The following is a 17,160-nucleotide window of genomic DNA, read 5'->3' as shown; positions in this document are numbered from 1 at the left end:
CATCATCAGAGACATGTCCATCTGTCAAGACAATAGGACCCCAACTGCCACCCAATGCATATAAACTTGCACAGACAAGAGGAACACTTTATCCATCAAGTTATGTTAATCTTTCAAAACAGGACCTCCTTAGACAAATTCCATGGTTGGTAGATTATACACCCAGCATCTGTGTTCAGTTGTATGCTTTGCAGGCACTAGTGCAGTATGATTGACCCTAGAGATTACAAATCAATGAATCGACCTTGACCTTTAGTCAAGGGATGCAGTCTTGAACTAAGCTTACTGTGTAGAAAACATTATTCTCTTACCAGTCTTCCCATGTCCATGACCTTTAGGACCAAAAACCTATGTTTCTTTATTTCCCTAAGAGTCAGCCATCCTCAAAATTATTCAATAAACCAAGTGTAGAACAAAATATATTCTGCAAACCTGATCAGTTATAATCATTTTGATATGTGATCTGTTGACCCCCAAATCTATAGGCTTCTTCCTTACTTTATGTGCAAGCCCGCCACATACTTTGGTGATGGTATGTGGTCTAGAAATAAACTTAATATGCAAAAAGCAATTTTATTTTTTCAGTCATAGTGACTTTGACCTTCTAAATAGGCTTCATTTTATTTAGCATATAAGTCATCCACAAACTTTGGCGATGGCAGATGAGAATAACAAATTTGGTGCAGAAACCATTTTGTTTTCTCAGTCATAGTGACATGACCATTGACCCTTTTGATTTCAAAATCAATTGGCTTCTATGCCCTAAGTGTAGCCTATCATTTGATCTATGATGAAGAACTAATGATATTGCATTGTACACCATTTTTTATCACAAAATTGATAGGATTTTTCCCTCCAAAATTCAAGCCATCCACAAAGTTTGGCAGCTGCACATTATAACATCTAGAGGGTGTGAAATAACTGCATTAGCACATATTTGTATAATGAACAGACAGTTATAGCAGTTCTAAGAATTCAGAATAATTTTTGTATCTTCTGGGCAAGTACAAATCTAAATCTTTAGAAAAAATTTGAATTAGAACAAGAAAAATAACTTACCAGTGGTTGTTTTGCAATTCATACTCTACTACTCCATTTTGGCCTAAGTCTCTGTCATGTGCCTTAACAAAAAGAGAAGAATACTGTCATTAAAGTGCTTTTCTTTCATACTCAACTACTCCATTTTGGCCTAAGTCTCTGTCGTGTGCCTTAACAAAAAGAGAAGAATACTGTCATTAAAGTGCTTTTCTTTCATACTCAACTACTCCATTTTGACCTAATGTCAAATGCCAGTATTAAAAGTACGTGAATTTAAGGACTTTTCATTTATAGTCACATGCTTGATATAAAAATTAAAAAGTAGTGAATTTATAATGTAAAGTGGTAATATTTACAGTCATTTTACATTTCTATCAACAAAGAATACCATGCTAGGGTTATGCAGGGTGCTACAAGGGCATAGTTGAATGCAGTCATTTCTCATGTGAATGACATGATGATGACGCAATTTCCTGCTTACATGGATGAGACAGAAACATCTGGGCTCCAAAATTAATAGGCTTATAGTAATAGTATCTCAAAGTTTCATTTATGCAATTTCCCAAAATTGTAATACTGGTCCCTATTACATGGCCATAGTAGATAAGACAACAACAAACAAGTCAGGTAGACACTCATGTCTTCCAACACATGGTTAAGACAACAATACTCAAGTTATGTAGACATCTGTCTTCCCACACACAGGTAAGACAACAATAATCAAGATAGGTTGACACCCATGTCTTCCAACACAGGGGTAAGACGACATTAATCAAGCCAGGTAGACACCCATGTCTTCCGACACACAGATAAGACAACAATGATCAAGTCAGGTAGACACCTATGTATTCCCACACATGGGTAAGACAACAATAATCAAGTCAGGTACACACCCATGTCTTCCCACACACAGGTAAGACAACAATAATCACTTAGACTCCATTTAACTCAAATCACAACTGAATATGAAGACTCCATGAAATAAGGTCAAATGATCTAAATTCTGTACATCACTAAAATTATATTCATGTTATGATGAAAGGATAATAAGATGTATGCTATAAATGCAGATGACAGTCTGGATAGACACTTTTAAACTGGATTGGGTATTAGCAGTCAATTGTCTTATAAGCACTGTGTCATGCAAAAGAATGGGTACTATAATGGACAAGTAGATATATTAATTTTGATGTTTTATATATTATTATATGTGGACATGCCTTACAGGTGAGTCATTTGTGTTACTGCAATTTGATATTCCATTTTTATTACAATAATTAATCACGCTTTAATTTTTTTTTGTCAACATAATGAATCATGCAAACTCATACTGTTTTTGATCAGTGTCAAATCCATTACCATCAAAATTTGTATTTTCACACACTGGTAATATGCCAAAATTGTACGTTTTTTATATCTGGAAAATAAAGATTGAATAAATTTGAATGACAGTAACACATTATGATTTACAGTATACCATCTATAAAGATTGAATAAATCTGAATGACATTAATACATTATGATTTGGTCGGTGGTTCTTTACGGGGTTTTCCCGGGTTCTTCCTCCACCATTAATACTGGCCGCCATGTATAGCCTATCTTGTGCTGAAAAATGGCGTTAAACCCTATAACAACAACAACAACATTATGATTTACAGTATACCATCTATAAAGATTGAATAAATTTGAATGACACTTAAATAAATTATGATTTACAGTATACCATCGATAAAGACTGAATAAATTTGAATGAATACATTATGATTTACAGTATACCATCTATAAAGACTGAATAAATTTGAATGACACTAATACATTATGATTTACAGTATACCATCTATAAAGATTGAATAAATTTGAATGACACTAATACATTATGATTTACAGTATACCATCTTTAAAGATTGAATAAATTTGAATGACATTAATACATTATGATTTACAGTATACCATCTATAAAGATTGAATAAATTTGAATGACACTTAAATAAATTATGATTTACAGTATACCATCGATAAAGACTGAATAAATTTGAATGAATACATTATGATTTACAGTATACCATCTATAAAGACTGAATAAATTTGAATGACACTAATACATTATGATTTACAGTATACCATCTTTAAAGACTGAACAAATTTGAATGACATTAACACATTATGATTTACAGTATACCATCTATAAAGATTGAATAAATTTGAATGACACTAATACATTATGATTTACAGTATACCATCTATAAAGACTGAATAAATTTGAATGACATTAACACATTATGATTTACAGTATACCATCTATAAAGATTGAATAAATTTGAATGGCATTAATACATTATGATTTACAGTATACCATCTATAAAGATTGAATAAATTTGAATGACACTAACACATTATGATTTACAGTATACCATCTTTAAAGACTGAACAAATTTGAATGACATTAACACATTATGATTTACAGTATACCATCTATAAAGATTGAATAAATTTGAATGACACTAATACATTATGATTTACAGTATACCATCTATAAAGATTGAATAAATTTGAATGACACTAACACATTATGATTTACAGTATACCATCTATAAAGATTGAATAAATTTGAATGGCATTAATACATTATGATTTACAGTATACCATCTATAAAGATTGAATAAATTTGAATGACACTAATACATTATGATTTACAGTATACCATCTATAAAGATTGAATAAATTTGAATGACACTAATACATTATGATTTACAGTATACCATCTATAAAGACTGAATAAATTTGAATGACACTAACACATTATGATTTACAGTATACCATCTATAAAGACTGAATAAATTTGAATGACACTAATACATTATGATTTACAGTATACCATCTATAAAGATTGAATAAATTTGAATGACACTAACGCATTATGATTTACAGTATACCATCTATAAAGATTGAATAAATTTAAATGACACTAATGCATTATGATTTACAGTATACCATCTATACTCATCTATAATTCACGTCCAACTGCAAGCTGCGATGACCCAGATCAGCAAATGCATAATGCACTGGCAGAGATATGTCTATGCAGTTTGTTAGGAGTAATCAATAGAACCGAGCAACACAGATCCTGTTCTGCTGGCACTTTATACAGTGGCAAATCAGGGCCTATGTTGCTTGCAGTTGGACTTGATTTATAAGCAAGTTAGGATGGTAAGGTGTCCATTTCATAAAAGTGATGACAAAATGCTCAAACAAGCTACATGAAATTATGTGCTGAATGTGGCTATTTCATCAAAGCGCAGGCAAAATGTAACGGGTGAAATTAAGTTAAATTTTATATCCACACCATTTTTTGCCCTACCGTCACAGTGACTGGATCATATAATACTATTCTTGTCCTTTAATTAGTTTTGTGTTTAGGTCAATGCAGGCAATGTGATGGAGCATCCATTTTCAATCAATACATATTTTGTTTCTAGTCAAATATACTGGAATCTGATGTAGCAAGGTAATTTACAAAATGACCTAAAAATATTCACAATATTTTAGCAAGAACAAAATATTAGCATACTTCTTGAGCACACTAACGTATTTTATTTCCAGTCTGACTTCATGGCCAAACAAAACAAAAAGTACTAAAGTAACTGCATTCAGGAAAATATTTTTGCCAAAAAGTGAAGATATGGAACTGGAGAACATTCAATTTATGCTGCCAGTATAGGGAACTAAAAGTATTCATGAAAATGAATGACACTAAAATGTCATGATTTTTATTAGTTTAAGCACAAAAGAACTTTAAAACATTAAGTGTTCTGGACATAAAGTACATTTATTGTTACAAGTCTTTACATTGTTTCAAATTTGTGCAGTCCTGTGTAGTCCAATGCTTTATCCCAGAATCAAATTACTCAAATCATACCAAGAATTCAATGACAGGTACTGTGAATTCACTACTTTTCAGCATATATATATATATATATATATATATATATATATATATATATATATATATATATATATATATATATATATATATACACACACACACACACACGCAAACACATTAGAGACCAGCAAATTTTCTAGCACTGTGACTAGTGAAAAACTGAACATACATGGTCCAAACCAAACGTGCAAAGCAGAGAATGTAATTTATCTCATCATATATAAGATTTGTAGCCTTCATTATGTCAGAGAAACTGAAAAGGAACACAAAAGGATCAACCTCCACAGATCTGATAAAAAGCTGTACAGAAGTTCAGTCACAGAACACTTCTCCTGTGGCCACACTTTCAGTAATATAAACACTTATTGCAATTGCTTACAAATCACAACTGGAGTTTTGAAACCAGCAAAGAAAAGAAAAGGAATCTTACTGGATACACTGCCTTAGAACATTGAAACCAAGTGATTTAAACCAAGAGGACTAAAAAAAGACAGCCATGCACAAATAAAATCATCTTTTTGAAGTTGACACATTTTCTTTTAAATAATTCTCTAAATTTGCTTATTAGTCACTCAGTAACCTATATCTACTACTGTACTATAACAATGAAATATCCAGGATATAATTTGTGGTTACATAAATTTACAAAAATAACAAATGGCAATATGGCTCATCGATTTCTAGGTAAAATTAAAATATTTTTGAAGTTGAAGTAAACTAGCTTCACAGTAATTGATATTTAAGTCAAATTCCACTTTGATCAAATTATTTTGCTTTAAAAATCACTTTAAAACCTGTCACTACATTCTATGGTATTAAACTTCAATACAAACTTACCTTTACATAAAAAATTGTATCAGGTGTTTCTTCAACAACTTGAAAAGCATACAGACTATTCAAAAACACGGGACTGTTTTCATTGATGTCAAGCACATTCACATGGAAAGTTGATTGACTTGTCTGCAAAATATGAAATTGTATATGCCATAATTCTTCCAGATTTGATATGCCTTTTCTTCAACTGTAGAAAATTATGTCAAATATTTAGTCAAGAAAACCTTTTCCAATAAGTAAACACAAACACACAGTTAAAGAAAATTGATTTACAAAGCAGGCTTTCTTGGTTTATCAAGAATACTATATTAATCGAACACTCCAAAAACTTAATTAGAAAAGAACAGTAAATAAATTTATGTATATGCATTACATGGCTGGAAACTTCAAGTAGTATTAGTAATAATTCGTAAGTATTTATCCAATGATAAGCCAAATAGGCCTACAAAATATATTTTAAATTAGGAACAAAACAGCCTTCTTTAATATAATTCCCCAATGCTTTTTTTCTAAGAGGAATGAATTTGTCATCAAGTATGGGCTTACCATGGGACAAACTGTAATAGTATTTTGTAAACTTGATGGCTGATTAGAAACAGAAATGCTTCCAAAACAAACCAATGTAGTGAATATACTTGCTTATCTAATAAGACAAAAGCATAAAAAGAATGAAGAGAGAAAATAATGAGGAAGAAAAGATTGAAATTGACCTTGAACTTGAAGGATCCCAAATAAGATACACAACACTCTAGTGACGAAAGATCAATGTCATAAAAATACTACTGAAATCATCAGTTTCCTTATGATCACTATTCATTCCAGGCTGATATGATCTTCACACTAGCTGAGTAAGTTTACATATCACTGATATGTTCTTCACACTTGCTGAGTAAGATTGTATATCACTGATACGTTCTTCACACTTGCTGAGTAAGATTACATATCAATGAAATGATCTTCACACTTGCTGAGTAAGATTATAGACTATCAATGTGAAGTAAGTCTTATGATCACTCTATTCAGTGCAGGCTGGTGTGATATTCACACTTGCTGATTTAGTTCATGTACTAACAATATGAAGTAAATTTTATGATCACTCTATTCATTGCAGGCTGATATGATCTTCACACTTGCTGAGTAAGATTATGTACTATCGATATAAAGTAAGTCTTAGGAGAGTATCTTACAACAAACAAACAAAACTTTTTCTTGATTTATACAAACAAGTCACAGACATCTCCTTATACGAACTGCTGAGGGCTATTCCATTTAAACATACATGGTACCCAGGGAAGGCAGTTTTTAAAAACCAAATAATATGCCAGGATACTTTGAATTCACAGAGTTCATATTAAAATGAAAAGAAATTTCTAACTTGCATTATAGGTTAGTTCTCCACTATAAAGCTACCTTCCCAGGGTCCCATGAATGTTTTACTGGAACAGCCCTGACCAGATGTTACCACCTACATGCAGATTTACTTGTATTTAACCAACCATATGGTGATGATTATCTGGCTATTGATATTCATTAAATGCATTAAATTATGAGTGTATTTAGTCTTCAAAATAATTCTATTCATGTATACAGTGTATAGTAAAAGTAGCAATTTTAGTTGTTGTATATTTATTTTATAGCTTTATTGTTGTAGTAAAACTTTACAAATTTACATGCAAACTGTTTTAACATTCGCTTCATTTTAGCAGTGCATGAACAACAAATACACTTAGAAATTTTCTCCTGTTTTTTTTCAGCAGCTTAACAAGTGTTCAGATCTTAAAGATTAGTCCTCTACCTACACAAGTGATGGGTTAAAAATGCAGATGTTAAAGTGTCAGGGTTCAGGCTTCATTGAGATATATTACAATTCACAAAGGGATTAATATTTATTTCCAGTCTAACAGTTGTAGATTTGTACATACATCCTATATAGTACAACATGTTACGACCTTATGATGGGGACCAGAGTACTTTTTTTACATGGTTGACATGATCTGACACAGAGACTGTAATTATATATGATGGGGACCAGAGTACTTACATGGTTGACACGATCTGACACAGAGACTGTAATTATATATGATGGGGACCAGAGTACTTACATGGTTGACACGATCTGACACAGAGACTGTAATTATATATGATGAAATTTGTTCTTGATCAAGTGTCTTGTTCACACGAATCACACCCGAGCTGCAAAATATAAAAATAGAGAAAGATATTAGTTTACAGGGTCAATACAAAATATAAAGAACAACAAAGTCAATTTATTCTTCAGAAACCTTTAATCCAGTTTTATTTAAGTCAGAATAATCATACTAATGTCACATTCTTACCTGTTAAACTTTTGCTTTATTAACAAAAAACATTCTTGATTTGTAAGACAAATGTTATACATGTAACAATAACAAGTGATGAAAAAGATATGTGATCTCACAGAACCATTAATAAATTTCATTTGTTGTCATGGATATAAATTTGTATGTGCTTCAACTTAGTGATCACGGCTAAAACATAAATACAATTTTCTTCATACCTTTTGACAACATCACCAACACAACTTGCAAGGATTAATTGATATCTAATTAATTTCACACAAGACACAGAGATAAAAACATTATTGTAAGTTTCTATAATAGACAGGACATTAACAACATACTGTCGTCTTGTGATATTATAGCAAAAAAATTAATTATTTACGTACCAGTTATCATTCATATACTGAATCTTGAGATTTTTATTTATTATAATGTGCACATATCCATAAGTGACACTAATTCGCTTATCACTACGCCAGCACAGAACATAGTAACAGAAACAAAACCCAAAACATAACTGAATGTAATTTCATAGAATTATAATTATTAAGGCAGCAGGAATAACTAGCTTTACTTTACAAACTGAAAATGTAATTAGAAGAGAGGGAGGGAGAGAGTAAGTCACAAATAAATAAAGTTTATTCTTACATCTGATTGTTGCCAAGTGAATGCCATTATGACAACAAAATTCCCAAGCTAATCAAGCATGATTAAAGTCTCATAGATGTCTTATCAAAGACATTCTGGATTCCAAGCTCATATAGTTATAATAAGAATAGTAGTATGAACAACTAACCTGTTGTTTTAAAGTTGTTATTGTTGTTGTTATAGGGTTTAATGCCATTTTTCAGCACACAATAGGCTATACATGGTGGCCAGTATTAATGATGGAGGAAGAACCCAGGAAAACCCCGGAAAGGACCACCCACCCACGAGAAACTACTGGCAAGCTTTCTCACATATCCACATTGGCTGAATCCAAGACTCGAACCCACGCAGACAGAGGTGAGATGGCAGTGATCCGTAATGGAGAGTGCTTTAGACCACTTGGCCACTCGGGGTCCCTCATTTTAAAGTAAAAATAAACTGGAAGAGGGAGGGAAATAGTAAGATATAAAGAAAGTTGTTGCTTTTACACCTAATCATCCCTTTTGTTCACAAAGCCAAATTCCTGTGCAACATCTCAAAACTGTCTGTTGGCTGCAGGACACTGATAGGGCAACCCGTACGAAATAATTAGGCAGATTCCACCTGGAACTTAAGCAGACTCCAGGCAGAATCTGCCTAAAATGTTAAAAATCTGGTTACTACAAAGGCGGACATGGAAAATTTGAAAAGTCAAAGATGAATCTATCTAAGAGTCTAACTCTAAGAAGGACTTTTGTCAAATTCCTGCTATAAATACATCTTTCGGCATAATTTTGGACTTGGTTGGTTTTCCACCCACCATCTAGGTGGAATTAGGAACTTAGTCACTGGCATCTATTATATGAAAGGAGGAATCTGGACTTGGTTTACTTTCTAACCAACATCTAGGCGGAATGATGAACTTAGTCATTTACATCAGTTAAAGAAGGCATAATTAGGACGTGGCTTTTGTGTGTCTGTTAAGCAAAATGACCGAAAAAATATTGATATTTTGTGATAGTAATATCACTGACAGTTCAATAAAAATATCAATAAGATATAATAAAATTTATTGTTTCTGGTACAATTTGAATGATTTTCAGCAGCATTTATATTTCCTATTTCTGATAGCTGTAAATTTTTATTGTTTATTTTGGGTACAATTTATAACTTCTTTCCACAGCTTTCCTTGTTAAATTTCTTTTTCAAATTTGTTGTTGTTGTTGTTGTATTTTTATTTAACTTCAATTGGATTTAACTGCCCTCGAACAAGTTTTCATCTTGTTTTCCGTTTTAAAACATAATTTCGCTTTTTCTCCTGACCTGAACTTCCTCGATATGAACCCATTTTTTAATATCGTCTCCGAAACTCTTTTTTTTTAAAATAATGCTCTATCCGGTCCCATTCCACAACGAGCTTTCAAATAAGTATTTGTCCCGTTTATTGTTTAACAGAGGATCGTTGTATAAAGCTTTCTGATTAGTCAACATTTTGTAATTGCCCAATGAATCGTCGCGTAACAGAAACTGATGGGAAAGAGCATGTTTACTAAACATGGCGATTCAAATTTTCGAGCGGGACGAGAGAATGAATAACCATTTGAAAAATGTGCGGCAATGAGAATACCCTGAACGCAAATTTGATGGGAACATAACTGGTAAATCTGTATGAAAACTGAACGCCAGGACAAGCATTTTGCTTTTTGTGCCATAAAGAGCTTTACAGAAGCGGCTAACGTGCTAAATAGGACAAGGAATTGAATCGGAACGATTTCGAAGTAATATACAACTCCAAACTGATTAACTTCAGAATTTAAGGAGGGACAACGTGTAAATCACTGGTGGGAATTGTTGCCAGATATCCATGTCTATCAAAGATAGTCATATCTTTGCGGAGTTTTCTTGGCCGAAAAGTAGAATCTACTTTCAATCTCGTGAGGCATTATTGTGTATATTATCAAAATATTCTTGGTGTGTTGGAATTCAGTGTAAAATAAGAGTTATTATATCATGATAAAAATTTTTCGTGGCTGCTTTTGGAACAAGGACTAATTCGAGAGACCCAACAGCATCATAGTTTGTGCAATCAAAAATCCAGTATACAGTACAAATGACATAAGGCAGGCTCCTAGCTTTTCTTCTTCTCATAATCAAATTGTCTCAGATGGATGCTTTTCTGTAATTTTGCCGTAGTATCTGATACTAAATAATTAAGTGGTTTTAAAAATCAAAGTATCAAGCCTGGAACATATGCAAAGGCATCTGTGAACACATTTAACATATATAAAATATGAAATATTAATCTGCATAGAAAAATAATGCAAAATTACAGAAAAGCATCCATCTGAGACAATTTGATTATAAGAAGAAAAGCTAGGAGCCTGCCTTATGTCATTTGTACTGTAGACTGGATTTTTGATTGCACAAACTATGATGCTGTTGTGGTCTCTCGAATTAGTCCTTGTTCCAAAAGCAGCCGCGAAAAACGTTTATCATGATATAATAACTCTTATTTTACACTGAATTCCAACACACCAAGAACATTTTGATAATATACACAATAATGCCTCACGAGATTGAAAGTAGATTCTACTTTTCGGCCAAGAAAACTCCGCAAAGATATGACTATCTTTGATAGACATAGATATCTGGCAACAATTCCCACCAGTGATCTACACGTTGTCCCTCCTTAAATTCTGAAGTTAATCAGTTTGGAGTTGTATATTACTTCGAAATCGTTCCGATTCAATTCCTTGTCCTATTTAGCACGTTAGCCGCTTCTGTAAAGCTCTTTATGGCACAAAAAGCAAAATGCTTGTCCTGGCGTTCAGTTTTCATACAGATTTACCAGTTATGTTCCCATCAAATTTGCGTTCAGGGTATTCTCATTGCCGCACATTTTTCAAATGGTTATTCATTCTCTCGTCCCGCTCGAAAATTCGAATCGCCATGCTTAGTAAACATGCTCTTTCCATTCAATTTCTGTTATGCGACGATTCATTGGGCAATTACAAAATGTTGACCAATCAGAAAGCTTTATACAACGATCCTCTGTTAAACAATAAACGGAACAAATACTTATTTGAAAGCTCGTTGTGGAATGGGACCGGATAGAGCATTATTTAAAAAAGAGTTTCGGAGACGATATTAAAAAATGGGTTCATATCGAGGAAATTCAGGTCAGGAGAAAAGCGAAATTATGTTTTAAAACGGAAAACAAGATGAAAACTTGTTCGAGGGCAGTTAAATCCAATTGAAGTTAAATAAAAATACAACAGCAACAACAACAAATTTGAAAAAGAAATTTAACAAGGAAAGCTGTGGAAAGAAGTTATTAAAAAATTGTGTCCAAAATAGACAATAAAAATTTACAGTTATCAGAAACAGGAAATAATTTTAAATGCTGCTGAAAATCATTCAAATTGTACCAGAAACAATAAATTTTATTTTATATCTTATTGATATTTTTATTGAACTGTCAGTGATATTACAATCACAAAATATCTCTATATTTTCAGTCATTTAACTTTACAGACACACAAAAGCCAAGTCCTAATTATGACTTCTTTAACTGATGTAAATGACTAAGTTCTTCATTCCGCCTAGATGTTGGTTAGAAAGTAAACCAAGTCCAGATTCCTCCTTTCATATAATAGATGCCAGTGACTAAGTTCCTAATTCCACCTAGATGGTGGGTGGAAAATCAACCAAGTCCAAAATTATGCCGAAAGATATATTTATAGCAGGAATTTGACAAAAGTCCATCTTAGAGTTAGACGGACTCTTAGATGGATTCATCTTTGACTTTTCAAATTTTCCATGTCCGCCTTTGTAGTAACCAGATTTTTAACATTTTAGGCAGATTCCGCCTGGAGTCTGCTTAAGTTCCAGGTGGAATCTGCCTAATTATTTCGTACGGGAAGGTAGATTAGTAATGTAACTAATTGAATTACCTTCTCTAAATAAAGTCATTATTATTATTTTTATTAGTATTAACTCCCATTTCTCTTACCTTGGATGTCATATAATTACAACATCAGTATAATTGTTTTCATGTGCACTTAAATATCACCTTGGTTAATAAAGTCCTGTTTAATTCATATCCATTATTTCTTTGAAACCTGCTGAAATGTCTGAAACACTAAAAAAAACCTTCAGTAAAATACTATATAATGATCAAAATTTTAGTGAAATCTTACAAAAGTTTTAGTCAATATTTTGTGAAACCTCACAAATATTTCAAAGAAATTTGAGTGAGACCTCAACATAATTTCAGTGAAAGTTTTGGTCAAAATATGTGTGAAATCTCACCAAACTTTAAAGTGAAATGAAAATTACTAAGTGATGCCATGTTTGATTAGATTTTGTATGCAAGAAAGAAAATGGCATTGCCCCTTAGGACAAGTAAAACCTAAAACTTATTTGATAATGTCTGTCAAAATAAAATTTATGATCCATTTTAAATATTACTGTGAATATTTATCATTGATTCCCAATAATATCTAAAAGTCATTAGGCAGTTTAATACATAATAGAAATCTGAAGTATATTTTTTATGGTTTAGGCAGGAAATGCTTAAAAAAAAAACGTCTGAAATCTGCCTTGACGTTTTCATTATTGGATGGGGTTTCTGCAGGTATTTCCATGTAATTAGGCAGAAATAAAGATTCCGCCTAGTAACAGTAATTTCAAGCAATATTCCACCCTGAATCTGTCTAAAAGTGATAACAAGGGGAATCTAGGCTAAATAAGCAGAATAAACAGATTCCGCCTAGTGGACGGAATAAACATATTCCACCTGGTAGGCGGAATAAACTAATTCTGCCTAATAGGCGGAATAAACAAATTCCACCTAGTAATAGACGGACTAATTTGCATATTTCGGGCTGTATTCCACCCTGAATCCGCCCTGAACCCACCTAAAATTTATAATAAGTGGAATCTAGGCTTTAAGTGAAATCCGCTTTAAAATTCCACCTGGAATCTGGTCAAAGTCAGGGCGGAAGTTTTCGTACAGGAAGTCAATAAGAGTGATATGTCTGTTGACTGCAGGACATTGATATGGCAAGTCAACAAGAGTGATATGTCTGCTGACTGCAGGACATTGATAGGGCAAGTCAACAAGAGTGATCTGTCTGTTGGCTGCAGGACATTGATAGGGCAAGTCAACAAGAGTGATACTTGTAGCTTTTAAGAATGCACTTGTTCGACATGCCATTCTTTTAACCAGACTAAAGCGTTATAAAAATCGGATGCTCTGGGTTTCAGTCATATTTGAAAGGAAGATGACAAAATGTTTGTGTTAACAATGTTCACTTCAAGCCAATAACAATTAAATATGGTAACTGTCATTGACATATATAATGCTCAATACTGGGACCTCCTTTTTGTTTAGATGTATTGATGATTTCAGTTTTTGCACAGACCATCCTAACTCTAATATATCCTGATGATGCAAACACTGTCATTAGTTTGACCAATAATGTTGACACCCTAGAAATTATACTGGCAAGCTAAGATTCAGAAATTGTTCATTAAATGGTTTAAACAAAATAAAACAATAAGAAATGAAGAAAGACCATGATACCTTAGGAGTGCTAACCAGCTCTTGAATCGACAATTTTAGTGCATCCGTGGGGATGCTAAAAGGATGTATTGGTATTATGATAGGATATTGTTGAAGAAAATATTTTACTAAACATGTTTTCTTTTTAATGTCACCAGACAATAGCACAGTAGGAGAATAGATAAGAGGTGAAGGGAGTTACATCCCCTTAGCATGGAGAGATCATCTCCAGTCCCTTTAGGTATGTGAAATAGATTCTAGATTGAGAACCCAGCATGATCACAGACTGCATATACAGCTTTTGGAAAAGGAACATTTTCCTTCCTGCAAATCAAGCAGAAAGAGTCTTGCCACATCCTAGAGAGGCTATCACATGACCCAGGAAGGTAGTCTGTTTTACTGCAGTGATATTTTTTACCAGGTCTGTTTGAGCCTTCTGGGATGAAAGATCCCTAAGGTAAAAGACAGAGAAAGTTGAGTCCAAATTCCCATGACTTTTGTATTTTCAGCTGGGGAACAGTTTTCCATTAATGCAGTAGTTATTGTGCCTGTTCCAACTGCAGGAGTCAATATGTGTAAAAGGTTCCTTTGATTTTTTGGTTAAATCCCTGTATGCCAAGCAGATAACCTACGTTATCCAGGCAGGGCCATAGACAGGAATTTTAGGGGCCCAGAACAGACTGGAGGCCTACTGCTATCACAATTTTTATTTCATAATGGCCTACTGGATAATTTTGTCTATAGCCCACAAATCCTGTCCATGACCCTGTATCCAGGACAATGCATCCAAGTCATTCAATCTATGGCATGAACATAGGCTACCCAATCTCTTAAATCAGGGACTGGTAAGACAATAGTTTGGAGTTTCACATTCTACCTTGTGACAAATAGATCTAATAATGGTAAATCTCAGCAGGTACATATGTGACTGAAAATTCAGGGATGCAGAGACCATTCCATATGCATTAGTTGATTTCTTTGGGACTGCATATCCACTAATATATATATATATATATATATATATATATATATATATATATATATATATATATATATATATATATATATATATATATATATATATATATATATATATATATATATATATATATTCTCCATGGAATATGATGAACATGTACATGGATTTGTCATTTATGACACAAATTTGGAAAATCAACACACAAAAAAGAAAGAAAAGAAAACCAAACAGAGATCTGCAGATTGGGTTTCCCCTTACCTTGCCACATGATTTAATACACCACAGTGGATTTATTGGTTAAGATGGCAGTGCCCTTTCCACATATTGTATCATGCTATCAATGAAATTCTCTCAATGTGACATTCGTCTCAAGGTATTGATATGCAATAGATGCTTCTGAGTGAGTCTGGAGTGCTGTCCACCGTCCTCCTGAAATGATGAAGGAGATAGACAACCAAGCCCACTGTGCTCCTGTCCATCAAATTTAGAGGCTGTATCTTCAGTGGACACCTATGTAAATCAAGTGAGGTTCTCCCATTTCTGAAGAAGGGACCTCAAGGTGCAACTTCCTGGCTAATTTGACCTCCATTAGTATGTCAAGATTGATGCCACTGTTGTTCTGACGTTCTCAGTGCATGTAATGGAGGGAGACATACTCTGTTCAGATGTGTTTTGGACTCCATACTAAATACTAAAATGTTGAGTTGGTATGATCTCAGATTTTTCCTTGTTGATGAGGAGTCCAAAACTGAGGAGCATAAATAAAAGTGTGATGCCACTAGGGTTATGCAACTGTCTATATAAGAAACCCAACCAATGTGCAGGAGCTGAATGTCTGTTCATCTTTCTGGAGTTGCAAGTTGGCTTAAGCTAGAACATAGACATAGCTGTTGACAGAGAAGAAAGAGGAGGACAAAACTCTGGTACATATATGTGACCCTCCCAGAAGGAACAGAAATTATACAGCAAAACATGTGTAGCATCTACTTATAACCCCTACAACTACAAGCTTTACATAGCACAAATATGACCTGAACAACACAGTAAGCTTATTAATTATGTGGATGGCCCAAGTTGAGAGACTCTAATAGCAACCCATGCAGGTAAGTACAAAAGTATGTCTATGTTTACAACAAAGTTAGACTTCAATAGAGACTGTGTGATATAAAGGAGACAGAAAACAGTTGAGATGGAGTAATATAACTTTCCCTGAGAAGAGAAACTTCTCTAACTTGCTCCCCTTCTGAATATCTTCCAAAACTCTTAAATAAGGTTTGTGAGGTCTCTCAACTGGAGAGAGCATACTACTGTACTCAGCACGAGCAGAAGCAGTATGTGAAGTATTCATTGAAAATACTTATATCAAGGTGAAATCACTCTGTCTGACTGTCATGAATGTGGTCAGAGATCTGCATTTAGCTACCATAGCTACAAATCTGAAGAGGGGGCTGGATTTGTGAGGCAGTAGTAGTAATAATTTAGGTTTTATAATCAGGTAACATATTTGAAGAAGAAATATCTACATTTTATAGCTGTATGTGGATGCAGGTAGAATTAAGAGTCTTTTTACAGAAGATATCTCTGTTTCTTTGAATCATAAATTAAATAAAAATATACGAAGACAGTGAAAAGAACTGGTTGTTGCTTTGGTACAAACTATAATTCAATTTTAAGATTTTAATTTACAATTCAAGCCATATACAATGCTGAAGATTCATTTACTAGAACAATGCTACAGCTAATTATAACCTCTGATCTATTTAAGTGCACTTTGGATTTATCCTAAGGAGATGGTTACCATTTCTATTTCTTTGATTGCAGGATTTAAAAAAGAAGAAAATGACTGATATCTGGG

The 17,160-nt window shown here is 33.2% G+C and overlaps 1 protein-coding gene across 1 annotated transcript in view; it reads right to left on the bottom strand.

Moving 5' to 3' along the window:
• The window catches only part of LOC149803178 (protocadherin beta-9-like), a 29,276-nt gene extending 17,661 nt beyond the window's left edge, over window positions 1–11,615 (bottom strand). Inside the window, exons 1-4 of the mRNA XM_089952793.1 lie at window positions 11,609–11,615; window positions 7,918–8,008; window positions 5,819–5,941; window positions 1,060–1,121 (exon numbers count right to left, since the gene is read on the bottom strand). The gene's annotated coding sequence lies outside the window, so the exon portion shown is untranslated. The remainder of the gene's footprint in view (window positions 1–1,059; window positions 1,122–5,818; window positions 5,942–7,917; window positions 8,009–11,608) is intronic.
• Between the last annotated feature and the right edge of the window lie 5,545 nt (window positions 11,616–17,160).

This window comes from Sinohyriopsis cumingii, chromosome 3 (genome assembly GCF_028554795.1).
Source record: "Sinohyriopsis cumingii isolate HCF-2022 chromosome 3, ASM2855479v2, whole genome shotgun sequence".
NCBI classification, from domain to species: Eukaryota; Metazoa; Mollusca; class Bivalvia; order Unionida; family Unionidae; genus Sinohyriopsis; species Sinohyriopsis cumingii.
The sequence above is the reverse complement of the archived record's forward strand: the minus strand, read 5'-3'. Positions and strand labels throughout refer to the sequence as shown.